General features: G+C 37.2%; 1 protein-coding gene across 3 annotated transcripts in view; it reads left to right on the top strand.

Moving 5' to 3' along the window:
- LOC112205253 (MAM and LDL-receptor class A domain-containing protein 1-like) overlaps window positions 1–25,640 on the top strand; it is a 295,973-nt gene that overhangs the window by 3,722 nt on the left and 266,611 nt on the right. For all 3 annotated transcript variants that reach the window (XR_010150670.1, XR_010150669.1, XR_010150671.1), the window contains 2 exons: window positions 554–674; window positions 22,258–22,334. The gene's annotated coding sequence lies outside the window, so the exon portion shown is untranslated. The remainder of the gene's footprint in view (window positions 1–553; window positions 675–22,257; window positions 22,335–25,640) is intronic.

Below are 25,640 nucleotides of genomic sequence, written 5' to 3'. Positions count from 1 at the left end.
AATTAAATAGATGTCTCTGAGTGCTTCAGCATATGAATATTATCAACCACTGTATGTGGTTATTGATGTGTGCTTTACTACAGTGAGTATGTTTCTGTGTATGTATATAATATATATTATGTTTGTATGAATGTATATAATATTTAAATATTTTAATATGGAAATAAATCATTGCCTTCAGCACACTGATTTCAAATCAATTCATATCTCAATTAAATTGAGTTGTAAGTCACACAGTTGATTACCCCAAAGAGCTCATTATAAATGCATATGACTCTTAATGGCTCCAATGAGAAGAGAGCCCTTCACTCGTGATGAATGTTACCACTTTAATTGAAACAAGGTTACCTTTGGCATTAAGGTACATAAGACGCTGTCAAAGCAGTTATGGTTTTATAAATTTAAATTAGGATGTTCTGGTCAGAACAGTTTTCTAAAATTAGATTGGAGAATGGGACAGATGTAAATAGGGTTCCTCTACACAAAGAAATATGATTGTAAGACATTACTTTTGTGATGTGTTTTTAACAGTTTCATCTTTCTGTAATTATAGTTAATTTTGGAAGCTACTGTTTTGTCATCAAATGCTACCGTTGCTCTAGATGACATCAGTGTGTCCCAGGAATGTGAAATTTCCTATAAATCACTACCAAGGACCAGTACACAAAGCAAGTGTAAGTTTTCCCTTGTCGTTGTTGCTGTTTTAAACATTGAATTAAGCTCTTCTCAGTATCAAAATATAAAATGTATTAGAGTCACGAATACCTAATACAGGGTGTGGATTATATCACCTGTTCTTGAAACCTAAAAAATATATATATATATATTTTAAAAGGTAAACAACTGGTCTAGTCCTTAGGCCTCTCTTCCAGTAATATGGAAAATATTCTATGCTTGCAGCTGAAATTATTGCATCCAAATATTTTAATTATAAATATTATGAAAAAATTATAATTATTTTGCATATTTTAAATACACTTTTATAAATATTCACTTCTCCATTAATTTTATTCAGAACTTCAAATGAGCGTGTAATAATATTCTTATTTCAGGATCACCCAGGAGTTCAAAAAAATCAAAAAGGTTGTGTTTGGGAAAATGATGTAAGGCCAACCAAAATTTAAAACTGGACCTTAAAATTCTGTGTTTCTATTCAAAATTTAATATTTTCAAATCACAGATGGAGTTTGTCTAATTCTTTGACTAAATTTTTTGGAGAGAATATCAATTACAGGCCAGAAATGTTGCCATAAAAATGGATCTCATATAGTCAACTATGTATTTTAAAACCTAATCATTATTTAGATTCTGGGATCATGTACACATTGAAAGAATTTACACTATACCTTCAGTTACTTTCTCTTTCTAGTACTAATTGATGTTTCTCTCTGACCACTCCTACCCTCAGATCTCAATGAATCTGACAATATTAAAAATGTTTTCTGAAAAGTGTCACACTTTATTTTTCTTAATCTGTATCTATGGAAAAGATTTGCATATGAAAATCAGACATACTGTATATTCCTAAGTTATATTTACTTAAACAACATATTTAGTGAGTGCAACAGTTGTATTCTTACAGGAGCTGAATGGACTAATCAAGAAAAATTTGGGTCACATGATTCTGGATTGAGACGATTAAAGAACTTTTAATTAAAGGTCCTTTATTAAAGATATTTTTCATTCGAGAGAGTGTATATTTCTGGGTGCTAACTTATATTGGGTTAACGTGTATTTACTTTGTTCAGAATGTGTATCCTGCATGCATAATAGACCATTCTAAGCTCTGCGCATGTGTTCATGCAAGTGTGTGTGTGTGTGCATGTGTGCGCGTGTCTGCCTGTGTGTCTGCATATGTGTGTGTGCATGCCTGTGTGTCCGTGTGTGTGCGTGCATGTGTGCATGTGTGTGTGCGTGTGCATGCGTGTGTGCATGTTTGTCTGTGCACATGTTTGTATGATTCTGATAGACACCGAGGAGTGCAGAGCAGCAGATTTAATGATTCATTTAAAGATTCATAAGTTTGGCCAGGCGCGGTGGCTCACACCTGCAATCCTAGCACTTTGGGAGGCTGAGCCGGGCGGATCACTTGAGGTCAGGAGTTCAAGACCTGCCTGGCCAACATGGTGAAACCCTGTCTCTACTAAAAATACAATAAAATTAGCCAGGGCATGGTGGCGGGCACCTGTAGTCCCAGCTACTCCGGAGGCTGAGGCAGGAGAATGGCGTGAACCCAGGAGGCGGAGCTTGCAGTGAGCCGAGATCGCGCCACTGCACTCAAGCCTGGGTGACAGAGCAAGATTCCTCTCAAAAAAAAAAAAAAAAAAAAAAAAAGATTCACGAGTTTTTAAGGGTTAAACAGGATTACCTTATTTTTGTTGTTTAATTAAAGATTTTCTTTCTCCTAATTAAATACCACATCACCAGAATCATAATAGCTGAAAAGCATTAAAGTTGACATTGAAGAGCATTCTCTTGTAATGTAGTATTTGGAGGTATAGGGGCAGAAAGGTGTGACAAAAACCTTTCCTCACCCATCATAAGGGTCACAGCTGACACTCCGAGAATGAAAGACAGTTTAATGAGATAAAAGCATAATAAATTTGTTTATCAAAGTTTTACTTGACACAGGAGCCTTCAGAAATGAAGATGCAAAGACCCAGAGAAAAGCATGTGCTTTATTTTTTCGTTTTTATTTGTTTTTCAGCCCCTTTTCCTATTTAGAAAACTGTGTATTTTTCTGCTTAGTTTTGGTGAAGAACAAACAGCCATTTTGAAATGTGATTGGACAAAAGGGTATGATCCAATGGTAACAGACTGAGCAGGGAAACTTAGCAAAGCCTCTGTGTTCAGAGTCTCCTTGACTCCTTTGTGTAGAATTTCTTCACCCCTGGGAACAGGAAAGGACCCCTCTAGAATGAGGATCTTGTGACCTAATTTCAGGCAAGATAAGCCAGATAATTTCTTTATGACCAGCGCTCACAAAGAAAGGTCAGGGAAGATCAGAGTGACCTTGCTGCTGGGGTACCTCCCAATCTCCTTCAGTTCAAAGTACTTTGGGGCAGCCTTTCCTGAGCTCTTACCGAGGCAAAAGTGTGGTTAAAGGTTTTAAATCATTACTAAAGTTAACCTTAGCAAAAGTTTTTGAGACACTTGATCTTGCTTACGGAGAATTCTTTTCTTAAATTCACTCAGGATTCACGGATATGTGCATCCATCTGAACACCAGATCAGTTGGATAGATAATATATCTAACTAGGACAAATTACATGAATGATTCCTGAAAGATCAATGGATGTACACAAAGGAAAAAAAAGGCGTTTCTTATTGTTTTTGCAAATATGTCCAGTAGACAATTATAGGATCTCATTTGTGGAGTTCAGTATTAGTAATGGGCAGAAGTTTATGGAGAGAAACTGAAAGGAATATTTAAAAACGTGCCATGCTCCATTGACAGTAAATTGTTATATGTATGGAGCAGAATGGCCAAAGGTTTACCCAGACTACCCAGACCCTGTACTGGACTTGAAGTTTTGAAATCTTTAATAGGCATACAAATGGCTGCACCACTTCAAAGCAATCTTAGAGCTGTAGTTTTCTGCTCACAGTCCGCGTGATGCAAATCGCAAGTGCTACTTTGATTTGGCCTTTAATCAAGCTTCTTCTCCTTCAGAATATTTAAAAGCTACTGTTGATGAAATAATTTTACATTCTGTTTATTTGTTAAAGGGAGAGAGCCTGTTTTACGCTCTTAATCTCAATTTTGAAGCCAGATTTGTGCCTGGTGAGGATGCAAGTTGTATTTCATCCAGGAAGATACGCGATTTTCCAACTGAGTGCCCAAAGGGAGCACATGAAACTAATTGCTGTGAGTGCATTACTGACTCCTTCAGCAGATATTTATATGTACATATTTACTCTCTGAACGTAAAGTGCACACTACTCAAGTGAGCATTGTATGATGAAGACAGTCAGAACAGAGACCTCTGCATGATGGAAATGACTTGCCGGTGAGAACAAACCAGATTCTCTTTAAACTAGAGGCGATGAATGAAAACGTCCTGCTAACTTTCAGTTTTGCCCTGTTGGAGAATAACATTTGAAATATATGCAGGATAGCGCTCAAAACACAAGAGCAAGGATGTATCTAGCCAGTCGTAGAAAAATAAGTAACACATGACACCACTTATATGAGGTATCCATGTAGTCATATTTGTAGAATCAGAGTAAAATTGTGGTAACCAGGTTCTGGGAGGAGAGGAAGTGGAAAATTACTAATCAACAGGCATACATTTTCAGTCAAACAAGATGAATAAGCTCTAGACATCTGCTGTATAACATGGTATCTAAAGTCAATGACAATGTATTGTACACTTAAAAATGTGTTGTGGGGGTAGATCTGGCTGGATGCAGTGGCTCAAGCCTGTAATCCCAGCACTTTGGGAGGCTGAGGCAGGTGGATCACTTGAGGCCAGGAGTTCAAGACCAGCCTGGCCAACATCACAAAACCCCATCTCTACTAAAAATATAAAAATTATCAGGGCATGGTGGCACACACCTGTAATCCCAGCTACTCAGGAGGTGCAGGTTGCAGTGAGCTGAGATCACACCACTGCATTACAGCCTGGGTGACAGAGAGAGACCCTGTCTGCCACCCCCCCATAAAAAAGAGGGTAGATCTTATATTTTCTTATCACAATATATGTATTATAAACATTTATTTATTAAATTATTTTTAACATCATAGTATTCTTATTATCGTAAGCAGTTGCTATTTCAGTACAACTAGCAGTAGAAGACTTTATACTGCTTACAAATGTTATTTCAAATGACAGTGTATCAATAAATAGTTCTATGGTCATAAAACTATAGATCCTGCCTAGTTCTATATATTTTTCCACCTTTAAGAGTCTCCTTTCAGTTTGTCCTTTTCCAGGGCAATGCCTCCATTCTTTCTGCATTCTACTTAAATGATTCTAAAACTATCCTAGCATCCCTGAAAAAGTAATACAGAAGAAGAAAAAAAAAGAAGGTTGTCTGTTGGTGGATAAGCTTTTCCAAAAGTATTTTAATAACTGTGCTATTGAACACACAAAAAAAAAGGCAAGAGGAAAGGCAAGAGAAGCATCCCATTTTATTGATTACCCATACCCGAGGTGAAAACCAAGGTGGTTTTGAGTCAAGACAGTGGAGGAACACAGACATTTTCCAGAAATGTGGTGGCGCAAAGAGTTGGAGAGACTCTTTCCTCTGCATTCAAAACATACATGAGAATGACGAGAAAAATCAGGGCCATTGCTGATTGCTAATACATTGGCAAGCAGCCATGCTGCGACCCACAAAAAACCTTATGAGCATCTTTTCTATACCAAGAGATTTGGTAAGAAGAAAGTGTGATCATTTCCCTCGAGAAACATAATCTATTACAGAGAGCTCAGAAATAAATCTAAACATAAAAGACCAAATAAGTTTTGACAAAGGCACCAAGAGGACACAGTAGGGAAAAAATAGTCTCGTCAATAAATGGTGCCAGAAAATCTGGTCGTTCTCATGCAAAAGAATGAAATTGGACCTTTGTCTTACACCGTACACTTAAATAAATTCAAAATGTAAGAAAGTCCTAAATTTAAGACCTGAAATCATTAAACTCCTAGAAGAGAACTTAGGGGGAAAACTCCTTGACATTAGAGTTGGCAATGGTTTTTTAATATCACACCAAATGCTCTGGCTACAAAAGCAGAAATAAATAATGGGATTACCTCAAACTAAAAAGCTTCTGCACAGTAAAGGAAACACTCAGCAAAATAAAATAGCAACCTGCATATCGGGAAAAATATTTGCAAACCATATATCTGATAAGGGGTTAATATTCAAAATTTATGAAGATTTTATACAACTCAGAAATAGATAAATAGATAAAAAATGGGCAAAGGCCCTGAATAGACATTTCTCCACAGAAGACATAAAAATAATCAACTGGTATATGAACAGATATTCCACATTTCATTGGCATTAATCATCAGGGAAATACAAATCCAAAACTCTTTTAGATACCTCCTCATATCAATTAGGATAGCTATAATAAAAAAAAAGCGTAACACATTTTAGTAAGAGCGTGGAGAAAAGAGTACTCATACTGTTGGTGCAAATGTGAATTGTGCAGCCATTATGGAATATGGTATGGAGGTTTCTAAAAAAATTAGCAATAAAAGTACCCTATGATTTGGCAATCTCTCTTTTGGGTATATACCCAGAAAAAATGAAATTACCACTTCATAAAGCTGTCTGCACTCCCATGTTCGCTGCAGGATTATTCTTGATAGCCAAGATATGAAAACAACCTAAGTGTCTGTTGATGTACAGATAGATAAACTGTGGTATCTAAAAAACAGTGGAATATTATTCAGCCTTAAAAAAAGAGATTCTGCCATTTTTCACATCCTAGGTGAATCTGGAGGAAATTATGCTATGTGAAATAAGCCAAACACAAGAAGGAAAATATTGCATGATCTCAATTATGTGTGGCATCTAAAAATTATATACAGATATAGAGAATGAAACAGTGGTTACCAGAGGCAGGGGCCAAGGGAAGGAAATGGAGATATGTAGCTCGGAGCATATGATGTAACAGATATGGAGGAGAAATGTGTCTAGAGAGGTAATGTACAAGGTGAGGACTACAGTTAATAACACTTGAGGACTACAGTTAATAACAGATTTGAGATTTGAGATTTGATAAATGAGTAAGTTTTAGCTACTCTTGCCACAAAAAAAGAAAAAAAAGGGCAATTATGTGAGATAATGGATAATTTGCCTCACTGTAATAACCATTTTACTATCTGTATGTATCACATAACCTTATGTTGTATATCTTTAATATACATAATAAAATTTGTTTTAAAAATTAAGAAAAGAAGCTTAGTCTATTAGGTAAGAAATGTATCGATTTAGTAGTGTTGTAATGATAACTGGAATAGAGATATAAACAAGTAGCTATTTTAACTCTAGGAAGTTGGAGAATATATTCAATAGAAAGTAGGTAAGTCCTCAGCAGCAATTTTATTTTATTTTATTATTATTATACTTTAGGAATTTCTTAAGATGTTTTCTAGTTTTCTTGCTGTGTAAGAAGAGTGTCTATTGCAAGTTCTGCCAGGGATTAACAGTTCTAGGCCTGTCTCTGATATACATTAAGACTGTTACCAAATGTACATGGTTTAAGAACCTTACCTATATAGTCTTTTAATCAGCAAAATAAATATAAGAGGTACTATTTTCCTCATTTTACAAACTTTCCTGTCATTTAGTTTCTTATCAGTTAGAATTCCATTTTAAACACAGTCTGCCTCCAAAACCTACATTTTTTTTTTTTTTTTTTTTTTGAGACGGAGTCTGTTGCCCAGGCTGGAGTGCAGTGGTGCGATCTGGGCTCACTGCAAGCTCTGCCTCCCGGGTTCACGCCATTCTCCTGCCTCAGCCTCCTGAGTAGCTGGGACAGCAGGCGCCCGCCATCACGCCTGGCTAATTTTTTTTTTTTTTTGTATTTTTTTTAGTAGAGACGGGGTTTCACCGTGTTAGCCAGGATGGTCTCTATCTCCTGACCTCGTAATCCGTCCGCCTCAGCCTCCCAAAGTGCTGGGATTACAGGTGTGAGCCACCGCACCTGGCCCAAAACCTACGTTCTTAACTGCAAATCGTATAGCCTTTCTATCCTTTTAAGGTCATCATTACATTGAGAATGATGTTTTTAGAAAATGTGAAAAGTTCCCTACATGAGCAGTTTAAGCAATGGGAAGTTTGAAGCCAATGATCAAAACTTCACTTTTGGAGGAGAAACGATGCCCTTAGTCTCTAATATGTCAAATGGTCACTTAGTAAATGCTGTCGAGAAGTTTAAGGAATGAATGTCTTTAAAAAATAATACTTAATACCTTCTCCTTAGTAATTATTTCTTTAATCACAGTACCTTTTATAATCTGAAATGTATTAAATTGCTTTTAATTCTTATAGTGCTTTTCGGGGACCTAAAAGATAATTTTTTAGACATAAAAGGAAAATAAAAGATCACTATTTGGATAAGGGACCCACCCTCATAGGGAATTGAATTAGAAAATTAGCAAACGACCTCCAGTTCTCTAAAGTCTTATTTTGAGGGGTTTTTTTTTGTCTGCTTTTTTGAAAAAACTAATTTTTATACTGTGAATCTGTTTATTCATAGAAATGCTAATTCTTCATCCCATTTTTGTGAATCCTTTCATTAAAGATTCTGGCAATGAGTGGAGGTGAGGTAAAGACACAGTGAAGAATACAGAGAAGTAGGAGTCTTTTTTTTTTCTTGTCTTCTTTGCAGCAAAAAGGTTTGAAGGAAGCATGCAAAATTTAGGCTGCGATTCTAATGTTGAACAAATGAGCATATCACTTCTCTTACAGAGACCTTAACTGCTTGAAAAAACAGGGGTTTCTTATAAGGAGGAAAAGACAATGCCACCCTCAGGATTTCTATTTATGAACTTAAATCCTCCTAAAAAGGACCATTGCCATTCTTGAATTTCAAACATTTAATATTTTAATGCTATTTATTTTAATTTTTCTCACTTTCACAACCATCTTTAACACAATTTACTTTCTTTTTTACATGAGACTGATTATGACCTACTTCAAACGGGTTATTAAGTTTGCTAAAAATTTAGGTCTTCAGTGCCTTGAAATATTTTCAGATTTTGTAGAAAAAAATAGCAAACATAAATTGCAACCAATTTTGGTAAATGAGAGAACAAGTTATTGGATTTGTTCAAGAACTGTTTGGGATACATAGAGGTTAGGAAGTTTTGCAGAATTTTGATAGCCTTGGATAATTTAATCGAATGTTTCCATACTTATTTATATTATGATATAAAAGTGCAGTTACTTAAAATGTAACCCAGGTGTACAGGTTTTCAAGGAGTCTCTCTCTCTCTGCCAGTTAAAACACCACACACTGACTATGATGTTAAATTATCTCTGATTTTTATTTATGATAGCTGAAGGGCTGAAAAACCTACATAGCATGACAAATACAACACATCTCAACAAAACTTCTCTGGACCTTCAGAAACTCTAAGGGACAGGCTGCAGGGTGAATCACTGTTGGATGTAATTTTTGCCTGGACGTAGCGAAATTACAGTGTATCAGAAAAGTTCAATGCCAGAGTGGATTTTAGACCTGGGATCATGTTGCCATTTATGAGGAACTAGACAAATACTCTGTATGTTTTCATTTAAGGGAATGTTTAACATGATCTGCACATCTTAGCTCTCAAGTCAAACTTGGCATCAGGACAAACCCTAAAAGAAGGCAGATGAGGAGTGAGCTCCAGAGAGCAGAGCCAGTACCTAGGTGTCTTCCCATAGTTCCAGTGTTCTGAAAAGTCAATTTCTCCTGGACGGGTTATTTGATGTTGAGGCCAATCAAAATGCTACCTCATCATTTTTGAAAGCTTATCTTTATGTTTTTTTAGATCAAAATTGTTACTCTGAATTGTTTCTTTAGGATAGATCATAAAAAGGGAAATTTGGGGTTTGAGTTTTTTGTAGTTGTTGTTTTGTTTTGTTTTTGAAACAGGGTCTTGCTCTGTTGCCCAGGCTGGGGTGCAGTGGTGCGATCTTGGCTCACTGCAACCTCTGCTTCCCGGATTCAAGTGATTCTCCTGCCTCAGCCTCCCTAGTGGCTAGACTACAGGTGAGCACCACCGTGCCCAGCTAATTTTTGTATTTTTAGTGGAGATGGGGTTTTGCCATGTTGGCCAGGCTGGTCTCGAACTCCTGACCTCAGGTGATCCACTCGCCTTGGCCTCCCGAAGTGCTGAGATTACAGGCATGAGCTGCCATGCCTGGCCTAAATTGTCATTTAATGACATTCAACACATTTTGCCAAATGTTTCCCCAAAACATTATGCTAATAAACAATCATATCAACAAAGTAAAACTGTGGCAGTGTCCCTGTGTTTGAAGTCCATTTTGAAATTTACTTTCACTTTTCATGATTATGCAAATACTATTTATAAGTTCCTATTTTTGTGAACAAATACTTTGTTTCCTCAAGACTAAAATAAATAATGCTACTTTATGTAGTGCTTTCTTTCGTTCCAAGAGATAATGTATATACTGGAAAATGAAGATATTATGTGTCAAATAGTATAAATGGTACATTTTCTCACACCTACATTGTATTAACAGGACATATATAAACTATTTTGTTCTGGCTGTGCTATGTAATGCAGGCAAGAAAGCCAAAATTTACTTAAGCAGCTCTGTAAGTTGTAAAGACATTTTAATATTTCCAAACAACATTTAGTGAGCACTATAATTTATTTCTGTCTAAAACCTATTTAGTGCAAAGTGCATGTACTAATTTTATGAAAAAATTCTAAACAATTTCCTATATTCTACTTTTCTGTCTACTCATGAGAAAAAAAAACATGTAAGTCTCTACTGAGTAGTTGAATTCAATGAAACCTTAGCCAAGGTTGAATAGTACAAGGAAAAGGAGTGATTTATTATTTATTTATTTATTCAATCTTAGATGCTGATTATATATTTTCCTCAAACTAGTATATCTGCTAAATACAGAAATATGTGCATTAGACACTGGCATTTCCACAGCAGAGATGCATAATAGAGACAAAGTCATTTTATGTGTGTTGATACTTTGCAAGCCATGTATCTTATGTACTCAGTATTGACCAAGAATAATTGCATTACTCTGCACTGAGACTTATGTTTTCTTTTATTACATAAATGCATTAAGAGAAGGCTTGAATTTCCTATAGCAACTCTCTGCTCTATATGTTTTGAGATGTGTGTGTGTGTGTGTGTGCGCGTGTCAGTCTTTGAATTAGGACTACTTTTTTCAGTGTATTTTCTGAAAAATGTTTCTGAGTAGGCCTTTTTGGCTAGATTGGAGATACTTCATCTTAATTATAATATTAAAGGATTTCTATGATGTGTCTCTCTGTATAATTACAAATTACTTTTAATTTTGTAAGGTCTAGAAAAATGAGCTGCTGTTTTCTATGTTCTATCTTATATTCTTTTTCCATAGCCCTGAATACAAGGAAAAAAAGTCTGAAAATATACCTACACTTGCTAATTATTGAGTATCTTCCCCTTTTATTAAATGCATATTGGCAAATAAGTCTCTGTAGGGAGAAAAAGGCTATCTAGTTATTTTTCCTTAGTAAACTGGATTTCCATTCTCTTCTCATTGTCCTCAAGTTTAAAATCTAGACAGCTATTTTCTATTCAGACAAACCCCTCTAGACAGATGTCACTGTGAAAGACCCTAATGGGAGGTTGTTTCTGGTGAAGGCTCATCATTTCTGTGGCATGAAATCAAGAAGTGGAGAAAACGTCCATTCACCCTCATTTATGGAAGTCACTGATCTCCGATAAAGAAAAGTGAAAACTATTTCTATAGTCAGGTAAAATCTGATAAATAACCCATGCTATTTTGATCAATCTTTGCTGCAGATAATCATGTTGTTAAATTAGGAGAATTCAGGATAGTAGTGAAAATAAGTGATTCTTCTTCCGCCATTGAAAATTCTATTGAGAATAAAAGTAAGGCATTTAACAAGAGAGCCTTTTTCTGTAATTATTTAAGATTAGTTTCAATACATTAGATTATTAATGGTGACTGTGGAGAGAGTGGTTTTTTTTGCATGTCATACTTTGAGCTCGGCTGGGATATTATTTTTTTTGACAAGATCATTGTTCTTCTTCACTCTTAAAATTGTGTTAGAAGTATTACTGCCTTTCCTTTTCTTTTTGTTGCTTATCTGCTGAAACTATTCAGTTCTTCTCTTTTCTCACATGCCACTACTCTTGTTCATTTTGTTTCCATTTTCAGGTTAGCAATGTGTGTGATAGGTAAAAAGGGGGTGTAAAGAGCCTTCCCCACCTAACACTAAGTGTTCCAAGCATCCAAGCAATCGACGTCTCCCTGCCTTGCAGAAACACACCACTGTAGGGAGTGAAATGTACACTGCTTCTGATGTGATATAATTATCTCTTTGGGTTATACGTTGAAAGGCACCTAAAAGACCACATAATAATTTAGTTAATTTATGTAGTATAAATACTCACATGCTTACTTTTAAGCACTTACTTTATAGCTGACAGTGTTTGAAGTAAATTTGCATGCACAAACTAATTTATAGCTCTGTAAAATAAGGCATAAAGAGGATTAATATTAGGGCCCTGCTTCCTAGCTTGGGAGAGACTGACCCTTATAATGAGTGAATAAATTATGTACTATTTTTAGAAGGGATGTATGCTGTAGAAAAAAAAATGAGGCAAGGAAAGGGCAATGGGGGAAGGCAAGGGAACTTTGCAATTTCCAAGAGAGTGGTCATAGTGCATCTCAGTTACAAGGTGGCATTGTAACAAAGACTTGAGAAGGTGAGGAAACAAGCTTTGAGATATCTCAAAAGAAAAGAAAGAGTGTTCTAAGCAGAAAGAAGGAACTAAGGGATTGGGACAGGAATACATCTGGTGAATTTGAACAATAGCAAGGGGACCAATGTGGCTGGACGAGGTTGATTATAGAGAACAATTATAGGATAATAAGGCTGAGGAAGAGCAGCCCACCTAGAGCAATGGTTCCCAACATTGGCTGTGTGTGAGAGACACTCAGAGTTCTTTGCAGCAACATGGATTGAGTTGGAGGCCGGAATCCTAAGCAAATTAACAGAAACGGAAACCAAATACCACATGTTCTCACTCGTAAGTGGGAACTAAAACATTGAGTTCACATGGACATAAATATGGACACAATAGACAATGGACTACTGGAGGGTGGAGAGGTGGGTGGGTTTCAAAACTACCTATTGGGTACTGTGCTCACTACCTGGGTTATGGGATCTGTACTCCAAACCTCAGCATCGTGCAACATTGCCATGTAACAAATTTGCACATGTATTCACTATATCTAAAATAAAAGTCGAAATAAAAAGTCTTGAGGCAGGGCTAATTAAATCACAATCTCTAGGGTAGAATCCTGGCATTCACAGTTTTTAAATTATGTGCAGCCAAGGTTGAGGACCATTTCAGCCGAGGCCTTATGGGTGATTGTAAGGACACTAGCTTTTAAATGAGACTGGGAGCATTTTGAACAGAAGACTTGCAAGATCTGACTTGCCACAATCACTGTGTTTGCTACATTGAGAAGAGATAGAAGGGGGTTATTGATGCCCATCGTCAATGACCACCTGTAACAAGATTGGGTTTATTGATAGTTGCTAAGCAAGGAAAATAGCCTACTAGGAGAAACTGGGACGTGGCTTAACAAGAGGAACTTGTTCTAGGATTTGGACTTGTGTTGGGTCATTTAGAGAAGGGCTCAAGGAAGCAAGAATTTTCTTTTGATTGGATGTTTTCAAGAAATAGGATAATTCTGTAATTGTATATCTGAACAAATTTTATTTAGGAGGTGAGAGAAATTGAACTAAAGTTATAATTGGTTAAAATACAATACTCATGTCAGTCAGGAAAGGGGAATGAATATTTGAGGAGTTTCGAGTTTACACTGTGATCTTTTTTTGTCTGTGTTCAGAAATGAATAGAGTGGCCTTCTTTTTGTGTGGTTTTATTTCTCAGTCTACGGAGTGACCTTGTTTAATGTCGTTGATATGTGCAAATCTTTATGTTCAACGGAAGATCACTACAGCTCAGCTGTTATTGTAAGTTCAGGTACTAGCAACATCAAAGTCTAGACGACATCACCAGCAAACTGCCAACTGTTGGCCAGTGTCAGAAATGGAAGCAGAAAGAGCAGTTGGGGAGTATTACAAGGACTGAATAAGGAAATGATGGTGACTTGAGCTAGGTAGGGAGAGAGCAGTAGAGATGGTCAGAAGTGGGCAGATTCTGGATCTATTCTGAAGGCAGGTAGAAGTGAAAAGCTTTGATAGAAATGAATAAATAATATAAAGATAATAAAGCAAATCAAAGAAATCAAACATTGATTCTTCAAAAAGATTGGTAAAATTGACAAACCTTTAACGAAATGGACCTAGGGAGAGAGAGAAAGGGAGAGAGACAGAGAGAGGGATAGACAAAGAGAGAGAGAAGATTCAAATTACTATAATCAGAAATAAAAGTGGGGACATTACTTTCAATTCTACATAAATAAAAAAGATTATAAGATTAGAGTACCATATACAAGTACATGCCACAAAATTGGATAACTTAAGTATAATAAACAGATTCCTAGAAATGTAAAACCTACCAAGATTAAAGCACAAAGAAATAGAAAATCTGAATGGACCTACAACTAGCAAAGAGATTTGATAAGTAATAAAAGATCTGCCGACAAAGTAAAGCCCTGGAACTGTCCCATTAGTGTCAGTGGTGAAGTTTGCCAAGTATGTAAAAAAGAACTAACAACAATCCTCTCAAATTTTTCCAAAAAATTGAAGACAAGGAATATTTTCTAACTTATTCAATGAGGCCAGCATTACCCTGAGACTCAAGCCAGACAAAGAGACTGCAAAAAAAACTATGAACCTATATCCTTTATGATCATTTATGCAAAATCCTCAACAAAATATTAGCAAACTTATTTCAGAAGCATATTAAAAAGATTATACAACATGACCAAGTGGGATTTTTTTCCTGGAATGCAGGAATGGTTCAACCTAGGAATATCTGTCTATGTAATGCACCACATTAACAGAACAAAGGAAAGAAAAAAACACGTGGTCACCTCAATTGATGCAGAAAAAAACATTTGATACAATTCAATATTTAATTCAGGATAAAAATACTCAACAAACCAGGAATAAAAGGAAACCACCTCAACATAATAAAAGCCATGTATGAAAAACTCACAGCTACATTATACTCATTGGTGAAAGACTAAAAGCTTTTCTTCTAAGATCAGGAATAAGGAAAGGATGTCCATCCATATCCATGTTTGCCACTTCTATTCGTAGTACTAGCAAAAACAATTAGTTTAAAACATAACAAAAAAGAAAATAATAGGAATAAAGAAAATGAAATAAAAGTCATACAAATTGGAAACAAAGAATTTTTATATGTAAACATCCCTGTAAGTTCTACAAAAAACCCTGTTAGAACTAAAAAATGAATTCAACAAAATGTAAAGTTAAAATACAAAAATTGGTTGCATTTCTTTACATTAGCTATGAACCATCCAAAAAGGAAATTAAAAAACCAATTCTCTTGCAATAACATAAAAAAGAATAAAAGTCTTTAGGAATTAAGATGGTGAAAGACTTGTACAATAAAAAATAAAAAACATTTCTGAAATAAATTTTTAAAAATATAGGTAATGAAAAGATATTCCATGTTCATAGATCAGAAGATGTAATATTCTTAAGATGTCAGTATCACTCAAAGTGATCTACAGATTCAATATAATCCCTGTTAAAACACCAGTCACATTTTTTAGCTGAAATAGAAAGTAAGTTCATATTGAATCTCAAAGAACCCCAAATAGACAAAATAATTCTGAAAAAGAGGAACAAAGTTGGAGGACACACACACCCTGATTTCAAAACTTATTACAAAACTACAGTAAACAAAACAGTATGGTACTGCCAAAAAGACCAATGTATAGATCAGTGGAATAGATTACAGAGTCCAGAAATAAATCCTCACATATATGAAAAAGTGATTTTTTTTTTTTTGGCAAAGGTACCAACACCATTCAATTGGTAAAATCCAGTATTTTCAATACATGCTGCTGGGAAAACTAGATATCAACTTGCAAAAGTATGAAGTTGGACCCTTACCTAACTTCATATTCAAAAACTAACTCAAAATCAATCCATAAACTAAATATAAGACCTAAAACTATAAAACTCTCAGAAGAAAATATAGGACAGAAACCTTATGATGCTGTGTCTGTCAATGATTTAATGGATGACACCAAAGACACAGGCAACAAAATAAAAAATAGACAAATCGGACTTTATGAGAGCTTTAAAATTTTTTGCATCCTAAAACACTATCAACAGAGTAAAAAGGCAACCCCAAGAAGGGGAGAAACTTCTTGCAAACTATATATCTGATAAGGGATTGATATCCACAATATAGGAGAGAACTTCTAAAACTCAATAATAGACCAACAGCTCAATTCAAAAATAGACAAAATATTTTAATGGACATTTCTCCAAAGAAGACAAAATATTTTAATGGACATTTCTCCAATAAGCATGTGAAAAGATGTCCAACATCACCAACATTAGGGAAATGCAAATCAAAACAATGAGATACCACCTTGCATCCATTAGATTACTACCCCAAAATAATAAAAACCCAGAACAAAACCAAACAAAAAACCAATCCAGAAGTGAACAAGTGTTGGTGAGGATGTGGAAATCAGAACTCTTGTGCACTGTTAAGGAATGTAAAATGGCATAGCTACTGTGGAAGAGGAAAGCAATTCTTCAAAAAAATTAAAAATATAATTACCATATGATTCGGCAATTCCAGTTTTGGGTATATACTCAAAATAATTAAAAGCAAGATCTGAAAGAGAGATTTGCACACTCGTGTTCATAGAAACATTATTCACAATAGCTAAAACCTGAAAGTAACCCAATTATTCATTGACTGATGAGTGGATCAGAAAAATGTGGTGAATGCATACAATGGAATGTTATTTAGTCATAACAAGGAAAGAAATTCTGACATGCACTACAAAGTGAATAAAACTTGAGGACATGGCCAGGTGCGGTTACTCACACCTGTAATCCTAGCACTTTGGGAGGCTGAGGTAGGTGGATCACCTGAGGTCAGGAGTTTGAGACCAACATGGCCAACATGGTGAAATCCCATCTCTACTAAAAATACAAAAATTAGCTGGGAGTGGTGGTGTGCATCTGTAATCCCAGCTACTCAGGAGGCTGAGGCAGGAGAATTGCTTGAACCTGGGAAGAGGAGGTTGTAGTGACCTGAAATCGCTCGTGTCACTGCACTCCAGCCTGGGCAATAGAGCAAAACTCTGTCCAAAGAGATAAGTAAATAAATGAAAATAAATAAAATAAAAAAAAACTTGAGGACACACTGCTCAGTGAAATAAGCCAGTCACAAAAAGAAGTAATGATATGATTAGACTTATCTGAGGTATAGTGAATAGCCTAAATCTTAGAGACAGAAAGTAGAATGGTAGATTCCTGGGCCTGAGGGAAGAAAGGAGTGGATAATTCTTGTGTAATAGGTACAGATGTCAGTTTTGTGAGATGAAAAGAGTTTTGGACATGGATGTTGGTGATGGTTGTGCAACAATATGAAAGCACTTAATACTCTTAAGTTGTGCACTTAAAATGGTTTAGATAATAATACATTTTATGTTATGTGTATTTTATCACAATAAAGAAAAAGTAGGGGAAAAAGCAAATAAGAAGAGGGCTTGATATACCACTGCTGGTTTAAAGATGTAAGGAGCCACATGAAAAGATATGACAGGTGGGCTTAAGGAGATGAAACAAATCCTCAGCAGACAGGCAGCAATAAAACAAGGATCTCAGTCTTGTAGCCACAAGAAACTGAATTCTGCCAACCATCTAAATGAGAATAAGCCAGGAAGTAGATTTCCCCCCCCCCCAGCCTCCAGATGGAGCCATCGTACCTTGTACTTTTATTACTACCTTTTGAGACCCTAAGCAGACAGCCATGCCATGCCATCCTAGACCTCCGACCTACAGAAACTAAGAGATAATAAATGAGTGTTGCAAGTCTCTAGGTTTGTGGTTGTTTGTTACATAGCAATAGAAAACTAATAGAAACTAAAATAAAACAAATGCCCTGGGTATCAATAGAAAACAAATGCACTGGCAGTTACTTTCTTTCAACGCTCTAAAGATAACATTCCTTTTCCTTCTGGTTTCCATTGCATCTATTAAAGAGGTCTAATAATTATTCTTTGAAGGTGATTTATGCTTTTTTTTCCAGCTGCTTTTAACATTTTTCTCTCTGGCACAGATTTTTGGCAGTTTGGCTAGGGTGCGCCTATGTGGGTTTTCTTTGTATTTGTTCTTTTGTGCTCACAGGGATCCTTGAAATATGGCTTTATATTCTTTTCAGTTTTGAAATTTATTAGACAGATTTTTCAAATATTTCTTCAGTTCCTGGAAATACTGTATGCCCCACAATGAGTTCTGAAAGGAGGCCAACATTATTTCAACAAACGATCAACAATATAATTGTTAAGAGGGAATGGGAAGTAGTGATAAAATAACTTACAACATCAGGCATACATAGTCATGAAATAAGATGGAACTATCAAGCCAGGCTCAGTGGCTCACACCTGTAATCTCAACACTTTGAGAGGCTGAGGCAGGAGGATCGCTTAAGCCCAGGAGTTCCAGACCAGTCTGGGCAACATGGCAAAACCTCATCTCTACAAAAAATACAAAAATTAGCTGGGCATGGTGGCACATGCCTGTAGTCCCAGCTACTCAGAGGCTGAGATGAAAGGATCTCTTGAGCCTGGGAGGTTGAGGCTGCAGTGAGCCGTGATCATGCCACTGCATCCAGCCTGGGCAACACAGCGAGACCCCATCTCAAAAAAACAAAGAAAAGAAAAATGGAATTATTAAATTGTGCTACAAGACATGGGAATATTAATGCAATTGCACTTGATTTGGGTTGTAAAAATGGGTAGCGTTAATATAAATAATTCCTTATATCCTGGAGAGCAGGTTATCTTGGGTAATAAGAGATCCCTGTGAATTTTAAGCAAGCAACTTGAGTTTTAGCTTAAAATATTCATATTTTGGCTCTTTAGGTAATTGAGCTTTTGTCAAGAAGTATGAAACATTTGAGATCATTAGCCTAGTCTGGGGAAAAAAAAATATATATATATACACACACATGTATATAATGCAAAGACAATATAAATAAACATTTAACATGACAGAAAAAAATCACGTTATTTTAAAAGTACATCACTGATTTCTGCCTAACCCCAGAGAAAAAATAGTAGGGTCTTTTACGAATCATACATTTTGTTCATCTATATTACTATAGTATACTGTTAATGTGATTATCTAAAAAAAATTATACTATTTGTCTAATAACAACCCACCTCATATCACCATAGCACTAACAATCTTCTCATAAATGTAAGCATAGTAGTGGGTACTGTTATTAACATGAGCTGACTAATACAATTTCACATTTCAAACGCAATTGTGGGTGCTGTGCTACTCCATATTATATTAGTAATTATTGTTCTCTAAAGGTTCTTAAAAGCAAATAAACAAATGCAAGGCAAAACATATGAAATGCAAGGCAAAACATACGAAATGCAAGGCAAATGCATTAAAAACTTTTGAGTGTTAATATATAGATTTTATTTTATCTTTTTAATTTCTTTTGCTTAACCAAATAGATTATGTAGTTTTGATTAACTGGCCATGAAATAGCTCTGCCTACATAGAATTTCCCATGAATAATTGGTTGTGGAGACTTTTGTGTGTGACCCAAATCCTCCCTCAAAATTGAAGTTTGCCCAGCTATTGGGAGTGTTGGCAAATCATGCCTCTCAGCTGATTCTCTCTAGAATTTATTCTCAGGAGATCTAATTAATAACTTGTCAAGCTGATGTCCATCCTTGGGGACAACTCGTATCTGAAGAATGGCCAGTGAAAGGTATTAAAACTCCATACTCCTGCCTCAATTTAGGGCAACTCTGAAGGGTCACCCCAGCTTCTCAGCTCCCCCTTGAGATTAGCTGAGGTATTTGTTGTGACTGCCTCACATCTCAACTCCCTTTGTCCAATTCAGCTTTTTCGCCACAGTTGTTAGTTCCTAGGATTTTACCCAGTTAAATGTTCTCTACACAAATCTCTATCTCAAATCTGCTTTACAGGGAATGTGGCCTCAGACAGGTTTTCATTAGGTTCTGGACATAACTCTCATTAGTCATTGATATGATTCGGCTGTGTCTCCGCCCGAATCTCACCTTGATTGTAATTAACCCCACATGTCAAGGATGGAGTCAGGTGGAGGTAATTGAATCATAGGGGCGGTTTCCCCCTACTGTTCTCGTGGTAGCGAATAAGTCTCACGAGATCTGATGGTTTTAAAATGGGAGTTTCCCTACACAAGCTTTCTTCTCTGCTACCATTTAAGATGTGCCTTTGCTTCTTTTTTGCCTTCTGCCGTGACTGTGAGGCCTCCCCAGCCATGTGGAATTGTGAGTTCATTAAACCTCTTTCCTTTATAAATTACCCGGTCTTGGGTATGACTTTATTAGCAGCATGAGAACAAACTAGTACAGTCTGTTCTATAAGCCCAAGTCGGATCACAGAGTCCCGCTTTCTGTTTTTTTTTTCTAGCCCATATTTCTACTAAAACTTGACTCATATAGACTTAAAACAAAATAATTAAGCATGGCTAATATTTATTTAATATTTTATACGTGTCAGGTACTGTATTTTGTAACTTATCTTTTAATAATCTTTCCAAATCTCTAAAAGGAGAATTCTGCTCTTTTATAGAGAAAATAAGGATGGCTCTGAAAATGTTAGTATTAGGGGAAGTAGGGTGAGGGACATAGGGGGCACTTTGTGTTATTTGTGCATTTTACTATCAGTCTAAAATCAGGTCAAAATAAAAATAAAAAAAAAATGAGTAGTAGAAGCAGGTTGTTAAGATTTTCAGTGTGACTCTAGAATTTTTTTGTTTGTTGTTTGTTTTGGAGTGTAGTGGTAAGATCTCTGCTCACTGCAACCTCCACTTCCCAGGCTCAAGCAATTCTCCTGCCTCAGTCTCCCAAGTAGCTGGGATTATAGGTGCCCGCCACCACACCCAGCTAATTTTTGTATATATATATTTTTTTTTTAGAGATGGGGTTTCAGCATGTTGGCCAGGCCAGTCTCCAACTCCTGACTTCAAGTCATCCGCCCGCCTCAGCCTCCCGAAGTGCTGGGATTATAGGCATGAGCCACCACTCCTGGCCCAAAGTTCATATTTTAACTACTAACCTAAATTATTTTAAAAACAAAAGTCTCCTTGGACTCAAACCAGGTCAGAGTGACATGATCATGTGCCTGTTTTGTGCAGGGTGAAGTGAGATTATTATCTAGGAAATAGCTGAAATGTCCTGAGGGTGACAATGAGGAGCTGTGTTTTCAGCCAAATATCAGAACCAGGGCCACTGCCTGCCGCCGAACCCCAGCGGGCACCCCTACTTTGTGTTTATCTGTGGTGGCTATGCTTGCCCACCTGGGTGGGAACCCCGAGAATGACTCCAGACTTTTCCAGGGACTGCATGCCAGGGTATTTTTACAATTTATGTGTAGACTTTGTTCGGGTGGAAAAGTTATTTTATGAAGACGAAACAAGCAATTGGGGTACCTACCTTATGGCACTTTTTACATTGAGAGTGTTAAAAATACCCCTCCCCTAACCAAAACCCTGACAAATAGAGCCAGGGAAGGCCATGCAAAAAAGGATTCTTGGGCTTGTATGCCTGATAACAAAAACTTATCACAGAAGACTGCAAAAAACACAATCTTGCACAAAGCCCATTGCAACTTTGCACACAACAATGCTTCTGAAGGATATTTGCCCAACAACTGCCTGTCCAACCTGGGCCTGGCATCACCTTTGTTATTGACCTTTGTAGCCAAGGATAATCATTTCCAAATGATCATATAATCTTCCTCATTTTTTCTTTTGTCTTCCTTTACCTCCGTGAATATGCATATAGTTTACTCTGGCTTGCCTATTTCTATTGCAAGGCTCTGTTTCCAAACGAATATCTTTTTCTTGTGGAGAGCCTCTCTCTGTTTGTTATTTAGGTTGATAAGAGAAATGTGAACATTTGAGAGCTCAGGTAAAAGGCCTTAGTCTACAGTGAAACTTTTTTGCACCCTTAGATGCTTACTTCCACTACAACTTGCAGGTGGGCCTTGAAAAGTTCTTGGAATAAGTTTGAGCTTTGGTCTTCTCCGATTCATTTAGCATAGATTCTCAAAATGTGGTCCCTGGACCCACAGCATCAGCATCACCTGGAGATTGTTAGAAATGCAAATCATCGGGCCTCATTCCAGACCCTCAGCTGGAAACTCTAGGGGCATGGCCAGACCCTCTGTAGCTGAACAAGCCATCCAGGTGGTTTTGATGCAGCTAAAGTTCTGGAACAAATAATGTAGCCCCATTTGGAAAACTTGGCTGTACAGGCCTCCCTAGCTGGTAAGCTGCTAGCATTTTTTGTTTGTTTGTTTGTTTGTTTTGATACAGGGTCTTGCTCTGTTGACCAGACCGTGACCTCCTGGGTTCAAGCGAGGACTCAGCCTCCTGAGTAGCCGGGACTACAGGTATGTGCCACCACCATGCCCAACTACTTTTTGTATTTTTTTTTTTTTTGTAGGGATGGGGTTTTAGCCCAGGCTAGTCTCAAACTCCTGGACTCAAGCAATCTGCCCACTTTGGCCTCACGAACTGCTGGGATTATAGGTATGAGCCACTGTGCCCGGCCCTGCCAGCTTTGTATAAGCTGAGGAGTTTTTAAAAATACCTAGACTCAGGGCAAACCCCAGACACTTAAGTCAGATTCTCTGGGAGGTGAAGCCCAGGCACTGGCATTTTTAAAATCTCTACAGATGGTTCTAATGTGCTGCTAAGTTAGAGAACCGCTGATCTAGACCAGGCCTTTTCAAACTTAATGTGCACGTGAATTACCTGGACCTTGTTAAAATGCAGATTCAGTCTGCATAGGCCTGGGGTGGAGCCTGAGCTTCTGCATTTTTAACAAGTCTCTAGAGGATGCTGCTGCATCTGGGCTGCTAACTACACTTGGAGATAGGAGGTTCTGGAGAGCAGAGGAAAGAGCATGAACCATAACCTAGGGGCTGGTAGTCCTGACTTCCGAGCCAAGGTTTGCCTTTATGTGGCTGGCAACTTGCTTGGACTCCTACCTCAATTCTTTGGGCCCAAGGTTTGTCCTGCCTCAGAAGGATGTCAAGAAAATTGAGTGAGTAATGCAGAATTGTTTCTTAAAGTGTGTGCAGATGCTCCATGAATTTAGAGAGTATGTGGATGCACATTAGTAAATTTTAATAGTTGTGAACATGTTGTTATGAGTACTTAGAACAAGTAATAATGGCTTTTGATGTATAGTAGTAAGAAAGCTTCCTTTTAAAAGGCATGTATTTAAGTTTCAAAAGTGGGGCTATTTAAAAATATATGAAATAAATAATAGTAGAGATAATTGACAGAGCAAAATTAGGAAGGCAGGATGAGAATGACTCAAGTTTGGGAAATGCTGAGAAAGCAGATGCCCAAGGGCTATGAAAACTTAAAAAAATAGGTAGCACTTGATTTTGATTGGCTGAATGAGATGATGTGTTTGATCATTTATGGGGTTGGCATTTGGCAACATGCACTGGGTGGCTGGGATCACTGTTTATTAAAAAATATTTGAGTCTCTACTTTGCACTAGATACTCTTTTAGTTTCTTGGAAAAGGGATTGGGGGGCAGGCAGGATAAAAACAAATCATTTATGCCCACAAGAAAACTGCAGGAAGATAAAAGTCATGAAATAAACTGTATGCTTCTAATTTAATATTTTTTTATAGATTATGAGAAAAAAGTTTTGCTCACTATCAGCTAGGAAAACTGTCTTAGCACAACCATTCATTCTTGCACAAATCAAAATCAAGACGAGCCAGATTTAATTTAATATTTTTTCACAGATTATGAGAAAAAAGTTCTAATTTAATTTTTTTATAGATTATGAGAAAAAAGTTTCGCTCTCTATCAGCTAGGAAAGCTGTCTTAGCACAACCATTCATTCTTGCACAAATCAAAATCAAGATGAGCCAGAAGGCTCCATTCTGACAGCTTCTAATGGAGAAGCTACATTTACTGGACATGGGGAAAGTTGCTGGGCTCTAAGGACTGTGCTCATTTCTTGAACTAGATAAATGGTCTTGGTGTAGCATAATACCAAAACTTCTTGTCGCAGCCCGTAAGGACAGAACTCAATCAGCCTGAAAAGGAAGTCAGTGACTCCAACTCAACACAGGAATGTCCTGTGATTCCTAAAGAAGGATGTAGGAGTGTGGCACAATTCAACCACAGTCTGTGGCCCTGTGCCTCTGCCTTGACATGAGTGGGATTTCCCAGCTGGTCATTTTCTTCTTATCTAAGACATTGGGAACAAATTACTTGACCTCCTCTGGGCTTCAGTACTCCCACTCATCAAATTAGAGGACTGGGCAGTCGCTAGGCTCTCTTTAGGCATCATATTTTAGTTTCTGTGATTTTAAATTTGAGAAGGGGTGTCTAAGGGAGAATACATAGGGGAGGGGGAAAGGCTTATTAAAAGTGTAGTTAGACACTGAATTTTTAAGAATTGCATTTTGTAATAATACCTTTACCTAATCAGGACTGACAATCTTACCTGATGACAGCACCTGGAGGAATGGCTGCATTCAAAAATAAAAATGAAATAAAACAAGACCTTATTTGAACTTAGCAATAATGCTGATTCCTCTTTTTGATTTGAGGAGGTTATAGCTGTTGTAAATGCTTGAATTGGGTCTGCCCAGGCAAAACGGAGTCAAGAGTCCACGTCGGATGAATTTTAACAATGTAGACAATAGAAAGGGTTGCTTAAACTGCCCCTCTTTTACCAAAACACATTTACAAACGAAAGAACAACACTTCCATTTTTTAAAAACATTTTTTGAGATGAAGTCTTCCTTTGTCACCCAGAGTGGAGTGCAGTGGTGTGATCTTGGCTCACTGCAAACTTTGCCTCCCGGGTTCAAGTGATTCTCCTGCCTCATCCTCCCGAGTAGCTGGGACTGCAGGCGTCCACCACCATTCCTAGCTAATTTTTGTATTTTTAGTAGAGACAGGGTTTCACCATGTTGGCCAGGCTGGTCTCGAACTCCTGACCCCAGGTGATCCGCCGACCTCGGCCTCTGAAAGTGCTGGGATTACAGGCGTGAGCCAACACGCGTGGCCAAAAAATTTCCATTTTTAATTGCAGGGTCTGGGGAATTAAAATGCATCCGTAATTTCTTGCATCTCTCCGCTCGGGCTTGCATGAATGTAGAGGGATGGGGAGGACTTCTTGAGGCAAGCATCCCCCTCTTGTCGCCTGCCAACTGGAGAGAGAGGGCTGTGATTTATCTCACTTTAATCAGGAAGGACCCGATGGGTGGATGGAGAGGACTGATGGCTTTGTTGCTCCATGTGGGAAAGAAACGGACAGAGTGAATTTGTGTATGATCCCTAAGGAGAAAGCGTCTTTGTGCTCTATTTCTTTTTGACCTGGAGCCCCTGAAAGCAAGCTAGTTACAAGTTGAAATAGGCCGTTTCTAAAATGTGATTTTGTTTGTGTATGAGCCTTGATTACAAAGGGGAAAAAAACCCGCTTAATTTACATACACCACATGTAGTGCAGGATCCCCTGGGCTGTCTTTTCAGGTATCAGGAAACTTTGATGAAAGTCGCTTGTCTCATCTAGGAGTCATTTCATATTGTTTAGCAGAGCCTGGTATTAACATTTCCTTCCAACTGTTTACTGGAATCTGTGTGTTCCCTTCAAGTGATGCATACTAGGTGCACAGGCTTCCTGCCACTGTCATCCTAATCTTTCCGTGCAGACAGG

Source organism: Pan troglodytes, chromosome 14 (genome assembly GCF_028858775.2).
Source record: "Pan troglodytes isolate AG18354 chromosome 14, NHGRI_mPanTro3-v2.0_pri, whole genome shotgun sequence".
NCBI lineage: Eukaryota > Metazoa > Chordata > Mammalia > Primates > Hominidae > Pan > Pan troglodytes.
This window is presented reverse-complemented; position numbering and strand designations above follow the sequence as displayed.